The 12,114-nt window shown below is 37.5% G+C and overlaps 1 protein-coding gene across 2 annotated transcripts in view; it reads left to right on the top strand.

Moving 5' to 3' along the window:
- nbas (NBAS subunit of NRZ tethering complex) overlaps positions 1-12,114 on the top strand; it is a 258,738-nt gene that overhangs the window by 143,048 nt on the left and 103,576 nt on the right. The gene's annotated exons all lie outside the window — the stretch shown is intronic.

The raw sequence follows: 12,114 nt of genomic DNA, 5'->3' as shown, positions 1-12,114 counted from the left end.
TTAGTTATCAGCTCTCTACTTAGCTACAGGCTGAATGACAAAACAACACAAGGAAATGTTCTTGTAATTATATCGCTGCATGAAAAATATAAAGCAGCACTGTGGCTCTGTTGCAGTCTGTCATAGTTCACAGATACAAATTCACAGTTTCCAGGAAGATGAAGTGTATGTAAACTGGGAGTTTTATTTGTCTGTAAAAAATAAATAAAAATAAAATAAAATTCTGCAATTTACTCAAGCTCATGTTGTTCCAAACATGTATGACTTTCTTTTTTCACAGAACACAAAAAAGATATTTGGAAGAACAGTGTCTTCCAAACCTCATTAACAATCGTTATTTAGACACAAGAATCTGTTTTTGTTTTTCAAAATATCTTCTTTTGTGTTCCACAGAAGAAAGTCATTAAATTACTTGTGTTAAATGTGTTAAATGAACGTAAAGAGTTGTGGGAAAATAGGAAGCTTGTCAGATCCACGTCCCGAGTCAGGTCTTACTGTGACAGCAGCCTGATATGCTGCTGTCTGTCATTAATGTTAAAGGACAACTCCGGTGAGAAATGAACCTAGGGATAATTAACAGATGGTAACAGAGTAGATCGTTCTCTGGGATGCGTTTTCATGAAAATTGAATGTAAAGAGTTTTATCTTTAAAAACAGATTAGCTTATAACGCTTGTCTATGGGGCACAGGGTAGTGAAATTAAATCACTAGTTAATATCACTAACAAGGCTAAAAATAGCCTCACACTAACACGGTAGCATAATGAGGGTCCCTACATGCAAACCGAAGCACTGAGAACTTTGTAAGAGTACAAACAGTTTAATAAGAAGAAACGTTGTAAACATAGTGCATTACGCGTTCACGGACAGGCGCCATCTTGGAAAACAGTCTCGACTCATCGAGCGACGAGCGCTCTGCTAAGTGATGAACTGTGACTTGGAATCTCATTTGGTCCGTTGTTTCTGGAAGAAAACACTGAACACAACAGAGAAAATAAATAGATAGAAATAAAAATGTCCATGTTATTACATTTCACAAACTTAATTCCTATCGACCAGCTCACTTAGAACAGCGCTCGTGAATCGATTCTTCGACACTGTTTTTCGAGATGGTGCCTGCCCGTGAACGCGCAAGGCACTATGTTTACAACGTTTCTTCTTATTAAACTGTTTGTACTCTTAAAAAGTTCTCAATGCTTCGGTTTGCATGTAGTGACCCTCGTTATGCTACCGTGTTAGTGTGAGGCTATTTTGAGCCTTGTTAGTGGTATTAACTAGCGATTTAATTTTACCACCCTGTGTCTACTCTGTGCCCCATAGACAAGTGTTATAAGCTAATCTGTTTTTAGAGATAAAACTCTTTACATTCGATTTTCAAGAAAACGCATCCCAGAGAACGATCTACTCGCTGACCATCTGTTAATTATCCCTAGGTTCATTTCTCACTGGAGTTGTCCTTTAATCAAAGAACAAAAGACAAAGAGAAAATAATAAATTAATAATAATAAATACTCATTGCTTTTGACTGAATCACTTTTGTAGCTTTAAAGGGTTAGTTCAACCAAAAATGAAAAATCTGAAAAAACTCAACCTCATGTCATTCCAAACCCGTCAGACCTTCGTTCACAAATGAAGATATTTTTGATGAAATCTGAGTGCTCTCTGACCCCTCCGTAGACAGCAATGTAATTAACACTTTCAAGGAAAGTCACACTTTCAGAAATATATATAACACTTTCAGAAATATATTAAAACCATTGTTAAAATAGCCATTGTGACTACAGTGGTTCAACCTTAAAGGGGTGATGAATTGAGGAATCAACTTTCCCTTGAGCTTTTGATATATAAAAGGTCATGGTAATATAAGAATATCCTGTAAGTTTCAGAGCTGAAAACTTCCTTGTTAATCAAGGAAAAGCTTTTTTAGGCTGAGCAAACGGTCCTGTGCTTTATACTGAGGTCAGTGCGCGACGAAACACCGCCTCTACAGAATAATAAGCACATCTAATCCAGTATCCCCGCCCACCGACTCATGGAGGGCTCGTGCTAGTAGCTGGTCAACAACAATAAACATGCCGAGGAAGATTAAGATATTGCTCTATTCCTGGTTGTGGAAGAACACAGTCGCTGCATAAGCTTCCTTCTGATCCTAATATTAGGAATGTGTGGTTGAACTTTATTTTTAATGAAGTTCCAGCTCACATGGGGAAGACATGTTCACTTCATTTCACTGCGGGATCGTTTGTAAACAAGTCTCCGGTCGATGCTGGATTTGGATCTGACAGGAATGGTGCAACACACCGATGTGAGTAACAACGTGTTTTTATATGTAATAGTACTGCATTGTAATAGATCATTTTGCTTATGTGCACGTGTCTAACAGAGCATACCTTAAGCATTCTAGACTCAGACACCTATGGGCCAGGGTTCGCAAAGCCCGGCATGCCGATGAATCCGTTCTTGTTCTGCTATTCTCTCTCTTGAGTTGACATTTGAAGGGCAGCATGCGCACGTGTATTTGTGTGCGCGCGGTTCGCGGTTACATCGTCCGAACTTGCGGGCTATGTGTAATATATAAATAATAGCTCAATCAATCGCGGGTCGATGAGAAATAAATCATTGTGTTTGTTTGATAAAGACGTTTACGAGTTGTGATCGAGATAATCATTCTGGTTGTTGCTTCTCCTTCAATCTCTCCTCTCTCATGTCACTGAACTGACAGGGGAGTTTAAGCTCATTAAATATGCAAATCTTATCCAATCCTAGCTGTGGGCGTTTACTTCCAAGTCTCCGGTGCCGCACACCCATCAAAACCCAGCGTTCAGGAGACAGCCTCAAAACCAGTGTAGAAAATAGCCTATTAGTTATGATGTTTTTGAATGTAAAAACCACAAATACATCATTAGTTGACCTCAGACAACAGTATAAAAAAATTAAAAAGCCAGTTCATGACACCTTTAATTTTTTGAAGCGACAAGGATACTTTTTGTGCAATTTTCATTTTTGGAGTTAATCTATATTTAATTAGTAATTTATGCAGTGAAGATTTTGCAGTGTTTAGTTACTGCACAGATACAGACATTTTGATTTCTGTATATTTACCTGTTAGATTAGTCATTCTGAAAAGTACACCTTGCAAAATCGGCAAAATAAGAGGGATCATACAAAATGCATGTTTTTTTTTTTTTTTGTTTTTTTTATACTGACCTGAATCATCTTTTTCAGATAAAATATTTACAAATAGTCCACTCTTGTCGAGTCTCTTGAAAATTCAAATTCTAAGCAGTCAAACTGCCCAATGTTTTTTAGAGAAAAAAAAATTCTCCAGGTCCTGCAAACTCTTTAGTTTTCCGGCATCTTTTGCATATTTCAACCCTTTCCAGTAGTGACTGTATGATTTTAAGGACAATTGAGGGACTCAAACAACTTTTAAACTGAAAACATTTTGAATTTAAAGATCAAGGTAAATTGTACTTAATTTGTCTTCCAGAAAACATGCAACTATCTTCTGTTGTTTCCGTAGGGCAGTACTAATTGGAGAAAAAAAAAAAAAAGATATTTAAACAAAATAAGAAACATTTTGACATCTTCATCCTGTTCAAAAGTTATACCCCCACAGCTCTTAATGCATTGTTTCCTTCTGGAGCATCGGCGAATGTCAACAGAAGCAAATACCATGATTTAACAACCCTGTAGCTCACAGTTGATCTGCCTTTAAAAGTTTACAAGTTATCGTTAAAAATAAATTTACATATGGGTTAAATTAATGGAGTTTTTACCGACTGTTGCACTCTGTTACTCCAGTCTCCAATGTCACATGATCCTTCAGAAATCATTCGAATATGCTGATTTAGTACCCAAAACACATTTCTTAGTATTATCAATGTTGAATCGTTTTGATAAACAGAAAATTCAAAAGAACAAATTATTATTCTTAAAAAAAAAATAATAAAAAAAAAAATGAAATCTCTGGCAACATTACAAATTCTGGACAGGGAGGACCGAAAACGAAAAAGCCGAGATACCCTTGAACTGTGAGATCCCGTATTGCTGTTTCGCCCTTGAGCGCAGCGGTTAATCCCAGGGCTGCTCCAGGTTCCTGCCAGGAGTGTGCAATAAATAGAACACCCGCTGAAAAAGCACACTCAAAAAAGGCATGCCACAAGTCTGTTATTTGGTTTCATTTTATGTGCTTTTAGCATCGTTTCGACTGCGCCTTTGCAGGAAAACTAATGACAGACCCTTAAGTTACTTACTTTTAGACTGTTTCATTCTTCATTATCTTTCAAGTCCAAACTGGAAACTTTCAATGGCCTTTCCCTTTAAAGAGCAATACAAAAGGTCATGGAGGGAAATGATTGTTTGTTGATGCTTTTCAAGGTTACAGATCGCTAGATCCATGGCCGCGCTGCCCACAGGTGCACTCAGAGTGATTTTGTTTTTCAAAGAAAGCTGAGGTAATAAGTGCCCAGTGTTTACTGTACGTATAGCAATTCGCACATCTGCTCGAACGCGCTCTTCTTAATGGATTGTAATGTTCCTCCGTGTGGCGTTGGTTAAATGCTAGAGAAAATCCATTACCGCTGATGGAAAGGGAAAGAATATGATGTTCTGTGTGCTTTATTTCCATCTGTTCTCTTTCCAAGTGACATTTCGCTTGATGTTTGCTAATATTTGTTGAAGGAGACGGTCTTGCGTCAGGCGAGCTGTACAACAGGCCTCGACCGCCCCCATCATTTGTACCTCTTCAAATTCTCATCGTCTTATCCATTTGTCTCTTCATTTGCCTTTTCTCTCCCTCTCTGCCTCTCCACTCATTTCTTTCATGCTAATCCATTTATCCTCCCTTTTCTCTTAATTTAAACCTCCTCTTTCTCAACACACAATCTCTCTCGCCTGTCACACATCCATTCCTGTGCATTCCTTTGCTTTCTCTCGCTTTTTTCCAAGCAGATCCCCCTCAGACATCATCACTATCACAGGCAGCACATGTACGTGTTGATATTGAAAGTAAGTAGGTCCGTAGGAGCGTGCAGTCGGGCTTCTGGATGAATTCTGCTCCATCTGAAACGCCGCCGTGCCTTTGCATTGCAAATTAAGCCCAACAAGATGTTTCTTTCAAACATAAGTGCATAATTATGTTCCCTGTGTAGGAATGAGACTGTGATCCTGTTGTACTGTGACGCCCTACTAACAGTGAGCAAGTGTTTTCTCCCAAAACCGGTGTTGTTTTCTGTTCCTGATTCTGTTGAAATGGAAAGCAGTGAATGGGAAAGGTGCATCCCTGGAAAAGCATAAATTATACTTTTATTTGCCCAAGGAAAACATCTGTGCTCTTTTAAATCGCTTCAGTTCAAATTAGGGCTGGACCAAAATATTAGAATATTCTTTCAATGGGTTGTTATTCGAATTTCAATTTTGGGATTCGATTAGAATATTATTATTTTTTCACCCCCCTCGAAACGGTTCTCAATGGCACTTGCATATGTTTACACTATAAAATCTGGCGAAATACAAAATAGTTTTTTTTTTTTTTTTTTTTTAAACACAATTATCTTTTAGCCTAGCTGGTTTTAATAAGATTGACAGTTGAAAAGGAACCCCACACTGTAAAGTATTTTTTTTTTAAGTTAAACCAACAAATTTTAAGTAACTTGGTTGCCTCAAAATTTTGAGTTCATTGAAATTAAAAATTTAAGTTGATACAATAAAAGGAATTTTGTTTAATAAATAGAAACTCAAAATGTTGAGTGTGATAAATTATGAAAATAGCACAAATGTCATGTTTCACTGCGTCATCACAAATAAAACATACACACCCAATATGCTTACAAAGTCTTTAAATAATATTTGAATAAAGGTTGTCGATTTTCAAAAATGTTCATTGTATTAACTCACATTTTTAATTTAAATTAACTCAAAATTTTAATGCAACCAGGTAACTTATTTTTTAAATAATTTTTTACAGTGCACCTCGTTATACGTAATAAATATATTTGCTTCTTCTTATCCTAAGTGTTCCCTGCAACTAGGGATGTCACAAGTACCGGTACTTCGGTACCTAGTATGTACTGAAATTTAAAAAATGTGACGATACCAGCATTTCTGTAGTACCGGTACCAACTCCTGAGTATTCATTACCCGCAGCGGTTCCATGGCTTCTGTGTTTATTTACGCTCCAGGCTGTAGATGTAATAGTATCTGTGAATATTAAACTGCAAAGTACTATTTCAATATTACTCCTGCATGTTCTGCGTCTCTGTGTAAATGTTGCGCAGATGCGCGGTTTCGTTAGCAGCTTCCGCGCACGCACACGCGCCCACGCCTCTGCCGTGTCACTTAATGATGAGGATATGAACGTATAATCCGTCACTTCATGAGAATTTACCGTTTCATTTGAGAAATCATGATATTGGCTGTGTCCGAAACCTGGAAAAGGGCACATTTCAAGACAGGAAGGCATCAAGCCATGTCCTAATCTAATGTTTGCTTCACTTCCTGACTCCTGAGATATGTTTTTTTTTTTTTTTTTTTTTTTTTTTTTTTTAAGGCAGCATTCATGTATCCTTCACTGCCTTTGATATCCCACAATCCTGTGCTTTCCACTCAGTGACAGTTGATCTGGAAAAATCTGGAAAATCTGGAGTCCGAAAATTTATAGCGAGAAATGACTAATGTAGTAATTAAATATTTTAGTTCTCATCAAAACTCTCTCTATTTTGCTGTAGATCATTGAATTCAAACCGTCAAAATAAAAGTTTGGTTTAATTTAAAGATATTGACAGAAATATATTAGGCTTCTGTACTGTAGATACAGTAGATTTAGCTATGTCTATTTGTAATAATAATTGGCTACTACTGATAATAAAAATAATTATGCCTAACTTATTTTTTCACTTGATCTTTTTTGTAAACATTGTTTACTTTTAAACAATGTTATTTATTTACTTATGATTATCATCATAAAATAATAAACTAGTAGATTTTTTTATTTTATTTTTTTATATTAGAATTAATAATAGTTAAGTAAAAAATTAAAGCTGCAGCTGTGGTACTGAAATCGGTACAGAGAACCGTGGAACCGGTACCGACTACTGGAATTGTACTACTGTGACATCCCTACCTGCAACTGGAGTATATTCTGTATCTACAAAATTTAATAAAAAATTTAATACAAAATACAAATATTATATATATATATATATATATATATATATATATATATATATATATATATATATATATATATATATATATATATATATATATATATATATATATATAGATATATAGATATAGATATATAGATATAGATATAGATATATAGATATATAGATATAGATATATAGATATAGATATATATAGATATAGATATATATAGATATAGATATATATAGTTATAGATATATATAGTTATATATATATATATATATATATATATATATATATATATATATATATATATATATATATATATATATATATATATATATAGATATATATAAATATATAGATATAGATATATATGGGATATAATATATAAGCTGATAACATAAGCTGTTTTCTCCAGAACGACATTACAACCAAATCAAATTTTGTTCTAATATTATCCTGTTTAACACTGCGAAGCTGCTTTGAAACAATCGGCATTGTAAAAACGCAACATAAATAAAGTTGATTGATTGATCTAGAGCGCGCTACTGCATGAGCTTATGGAAGAAACGCGTGCCGGAGCTTCCATTTTGAGTTAAGCTGCGTTCGTTTGACTTTGTGGGAAAATAGAATCAAACTGTGTTAGCCTTTTTACCTGCTGGGGATGTGAAGGTGGGAAAATAAATAGAAATTTTATTCTTAAGAATGTTTTGTGAATCCGGCCCCAGATCGACTATACAGTGAATCCATTCGCTGATGTGGAATAACAGACAGAACTCCAGTAAGATTATAAAATGGCACGACAGCTAAAAGACTACCTTTGGTCTTTGAAATCTACTTACAGAGATATTGTTGCTTGATAAACACATTATTAACGATTGACGCATTTACAGCCGGTGCCGCGTCTGCCATACACAGCTCGAGCTTGTAATTTAATATTGCATTCGGAGTACCAGCGAGGATTCCGTGATTAGTTATCAGCTTTTTATCTGGTGTTGATGGATGTTCATTTTAACACAGTGTGTGCGTGTGCGTGTGCGTGTGTGTGCATTAGCCATCAGTATAGGCCTTTTAGACAAACTCCTTTTTATAATAAACCCCATCCAGCCAGATCTTTGGTGATTTCAGTCGAGTTGTTCACCGTGTGCCTCTGGCATCTCTGTCTTTGAGAAGGGGAATCAAAATGCTGTTTAGCATAATTGTCAGAGTGAGAGCAAGAGAGACAAACCACAGAGTACATAACTGTTCATCATAGCCTGAAGCAAACATATTCAGCCCACCTATGCGCCCATTATATTTAAATAGGTGTTTGTAAGCACATAGTATTTTTCATCTCAAACCTTTTGAGTGTTTTTAGATGCCGCAGTTATCATTATTTTGATTCTAAAAATTGTAATGGTAAAGTGTGAATGATCAAGCATTCAGGCCATTCAGGGAGGCACCAAACCAACCACCTCTGCACTCTTACACACACACACATACACACCTGTGGACGTTTAGCATAAATAGATGGCAATGCGGACACAAAATGCGGTAAGCCTGTTATTTTCTTGCACTGAAGACTAAAAACATGCAAACATGCAGTGAACCTCGTACATTAACCCATCCAAGAAGGTCTCTTAACATCATTAGAGGTAATTACTGTCTAAAACCCAGCTGAATTCTCAGGCATGTCCGCTGCAGGGTCGGTTATTATAGTTCACATGCCTAATTTCATGCGCACAAAACACAGGGCAGGTGTGAACAACAGGAAGAGCAAAAGATGGATGGGAATTGACAGATAAGCTACAGGGTGAATCTGGCTTGTGGTTGGATTGTCACTCTCTACAGACAAAGTACGAGAGAGATAGAAAGAGAATAGCTGGATAAAGATGTTTCATCATGAAAGAGCTCATCTCTGAGAGAGGGTCAAATGCTCACCATATCCATCCATCACGTCTCTTTTCTGCATCCCACAGATCAGTGGTTCTCAACCGGTGACCTAAAAAGGAGTTGAAGGTCTGTTCTGGTCACAGACAGCAGGGGGAAAACTATTTTAAATGCAGCTAACCATAAAATTGTGCCTAGATACATGTGTCAGTTGGTAGAAGATGGTAAAGGAAATTATGAAAGTCTAGGACATACTTGCAATAAGGATAAACAGGTGGTGTTATTGTTAATTAAAAATAATACAAATAGTTTTCAGGAAATAAATTAAATCAATTGTTCTTGCTTCACTGTGTTTTCTAAATATCTCTCAAACTTCTGTCCTGCTCTGGTCTTTATCACCTCCATTTCTTTTAATGTTTTTTTTTATTTTGTTCTTTACCTCTCACTTTCTTTCCACAGTCATTTTTTGCTTGCCGTATTGTCAGTTTAGAACATGTGCTGTCTGGTCAAAGTTCAATAATACACAGTCCCACACAGCGTCCCATTATCTGAGTCTGTTATCACACTCATGACATGCCATTGAAATAATTTCCATATAGATTACTGTGTAATCATTCTATATTCTGTTCTTCTGTCAAGGCTCTTAACCTGATCATTTCTCTTCGCGGCAGACTGAATTACACTGAATTCAAATTCTCACTTAGCATAACAATTGCAATGATGTACAGTAGACCACAAGATTGGAGAGGATATACAGGTCTATTAAAGGGTTAGTTCACTAAAAATGAAAATTCTGTCATTATTAACTCAACCTCATGTCGTTCTAAACCCGTAAAACCTTCGTTCGTCTTTGGAACACAAATGAAGATATTTTTGATGATGGCCGAGAGCTGTGAGGAAACATTTGGCCGACACTTTTCACGTGAGCACCACAGCGCATGTGGAGCTGGTCAATACAGAGCGTTCTGATGTAGAACCCGGAAGAGCTGCACTGGGTTTACAACATCAACTGTGTAGGAGACTGATACAGAATAGAAGTGATTTTTTTTTAAAAAGTTTTCTCGCTTTGTCGCTTTATAACATTAAGGTTGAACCGCTGTATTCACATGGGCTTTTTTTATTGATGTCTTGTAGGTTTGGAACGAAGTGAGGGTGAGTTCTTAATGACGGAATTTTCATTTTGGGTGACCTATAACCTTTTGATATCATTAAGAAGAGGTTTTTCCAGAGTTTATCATCATCAGGCTTCGAAACTATTTTAATTACAAGTACTTTTGAAAAATATTCCCCTGGTTTCACAGGCAAGGCTCAAGCTAGTTCCAGACTAAAATGCATGTTTGAGCTGTTTTAGCTTACACTAAAATATAATAAAATATGCCAGTGCCATTGTTTTGTCCCAAGATGCACACCCATAGGCACATTTATAAAAACTACTTAAAGCTGCACTTATTAATGTATTTTTTTTCCGTCCGCTAGAGGGCGGAAAAATTCAAAACAAAACCTATTCAAAACAAAGGCATAGTTTGATGTCACCAAGTTTGAGCCAAGTGGCAACCTCCCGTGATCTCTCTTGAAGCCAATACGGAAGTAATGTGAACTGCAATTCCTCAACTGGCTCCAGAAGGGAGCAGACAGGTGGATAGCCATTTATTCACTGTCTGTTAGTCTCGCGTCACCTAAGCTCCGCCCACATCCCGCCTTTTTTGCCCATTTTCTGTTATCCGGGAGTGACACGCGATGACTTGCTCGCAAGATGGCAACGCCCAGCTCACCCCTACTTTAAGCTTCAGAACGGCTTATCGGAATCCTATGGGTGACGTCACGGACACTGCGTCCATATTTTTTTACAGTCTATGGTGTGAGCGCAGAATCTTGGGATATGTGGTCTTCACCTCACAGCCGGTGGAAAAGAATCGTGACAGGACTCTGGCAGAAATCATATTCTTTGATTTGATTATAAACGTTACTGTAGTGTGAAGCAGAGCAGGGCTGAGTGTTGAGGGAGCTGAGCAAGGCCGCTGGAGTGATTCTTATGCAAACACACGGCTCGTGAGCAGCGAGACTTATTATGATGGGATACAGCCGCCGCCATTTCTGCTTTTCCGGTCATGACTAGGAGTTAACACTGCTCTGTTTATCATCATATTAGTCCAATTTAAGTGTGGTTAAAATTATGTTTTGACGTTACTCTGTGCGTTCGTTCAGCGGCTGCTGTGACATGTGTTTACACAGCTAAGAGTAAAGCGTTTCTGCAGAATAAAACTGGAAACCGAGGGTAACGCAGATATGACACAATTGACACAGCTTGGTTTATGGACTATTGTATGTGACTAAACCTTAGCAGTAGAAAGCAAAATGGTTTTGCACGTCAGACTATTGTAACGTTATACATAGAACAACAATAGAGTAACGGTTAGCGCATTTGAATGACGAAGCACGCTTTGTGAGAACCTCCCCTAGGTTTATGTTTGGGTGGTTTTACACCCAAACTGACACTTATTGGTCAGCTAAACAAATGTATTTAAACACACACCATAGATCGCATGCTCCATTGATAAATTAACTAACGTTATACACGATCGTGTTTACTGATGTTTACTTACGCGACGATAGCCAACAACTGACATTTGAAGCAGTTTTACTCACCGGCTGTTTCCAAAGCAGGACCGTGAACCTTTATCGCTGGGACCGCTCCGTCAAAAACACACTTTGGTAACATTGTTGATTTCGGGAAGTCCTGTGACAGCAGTGACTGTGGAGATCCACTTTTGCGACACGACCGAAGCGTATGTTGTGGCGCTTCCCGTCATTTCTGTGTTCAAATCGGTTCAAATGTAGCGCTGCCTTGCCGGAATGCTATGCGGACACGTTGAAGTCATTTGACGTCACCCATAGGAATAAAGTGGAGCACGGCGCGACAGAAGTGTTCCAGGACGATTGGATCTGCACCTTGAGAGCAGTGTTTATGGGCGTGCATTTCCTCTCTCGCTCTAGTCACGCGCGCGCACCCTTCCGGGAGAAGAGCCCGTACAGCCCATACAAGGACCTTCCGCTCTGTTCACGTCAAGCCGACCCATACTCGGAAAAAAACTCT

The sequence above is a fragment of the Pseudorasbora parva genome, chromosome 15 (genome assembly GCF_024679245.1).
Source record: "Pseudorasbora parva isolate DD20220531a chromosome 15, ASM2467924v1, whole genome shotgun sequence".
NCBI classification, from domain to species: domain Eukaryota; kingdom Metazoa; phylum Chordata; class Actinopteri; order Cypriniformes; family Gobionidae; genus Pseudorasbora; species Pseudorasbora parva.
Note: the sequence above shows the minus strand (reverse complement) of the source record. Positions and strands in the feature narration are given on the sequence as shown.